This window comes from Myotis brandtii, unplaced genomic scaffold (genome assembly GCF_000412655.1).
Source record: "Myotis brandtii unplaced genomic scaffold, ASM41265v1 scaffold41633, whole genome shotgun sequence".
NCBI classification, from domain to species: Eukaryota; Metazoa; Chordata; class Mammalia; order Chiroptera; family Vespertilionidae; genus Myotis; species Myotis brandtii.
In genome coordinates this window covers 1-706 of record NW_005365999.1, presented here as the reverse complement: position 1 = coordinate 706, position 706 = coordinate 1, and the positions used below count along the sequence as shown (strand labels likewise).

Here is a 706-nt window from a genome sequence, read left to right as displayed (position 1 = left end):
TTGGACAGGACTTCCAGCCAAAGAGGGACCTCACCCGTGGACAGGACTTCCAGCCCAAGAGGGACCTCACCCACGGACAGGACTTCCAGCCCAAGAGGGACCTCACCCGCGTTGCCAAATGGCCCTGCTACATTTGGCTGCAGCAGCAAAGGGCTGTTCTCTATAAGCGTCTGAAAGTGCCTCGTGCATTAACCAATTTGCCCAGGCCTTGGACCCCAAAGGGCTATGCAACTGCTGAAGCTGCCCCACAAGGACAGCCCCGAGGCAAAGCAAGAGAAGCAGAGGTGGTTGGCCTGGGCTGTGAAACAGCTGCCGGGATGTCCCCACCCAGAGCCCCCCTGTCCTTGGAGCAGGGTTCTCAGGATCAGCACCCTGGTAGAGAACACATGGCCAGCTGGTGTTAGCACACAGCGTGAACCCCATCGGGCTGGGAGTCTTCCTGCTTGCCCTGTACTGGAAAATGGGGTCCCCCACCGCATTAGCAGGGGAAGGCCAGGCTGGGGCGGCTCGTCCACAGGAAGACCCGCACCACCGTAGCCTTCACACAGGTTATCTGGGAAGAGGGAGCTCTGGCTAAGCTGGTGGAGGCATTGGGACCAATTACAAGGACAGATGCAATGAGATCCAATGCCACTGGGGAGGCAGCGGACCCTAAGCTGGGCTAAGTACGCACTGTTGAGTTTTCTGTACATAAAAGTAATAAAAA

At 57.5% G+C, this 706-nt stretch overlaps 1 pseudogene; it reads left to right on the top strand.

Moving 5' to 3' along the window:
- Positions 1-44: 44 nt before the first annotated feature.
- Positions 45-655, top strand: LOC102253604 (annotated as a pseudogene).
- Positions 656-706: the final 51 nt, after the last annotated feature.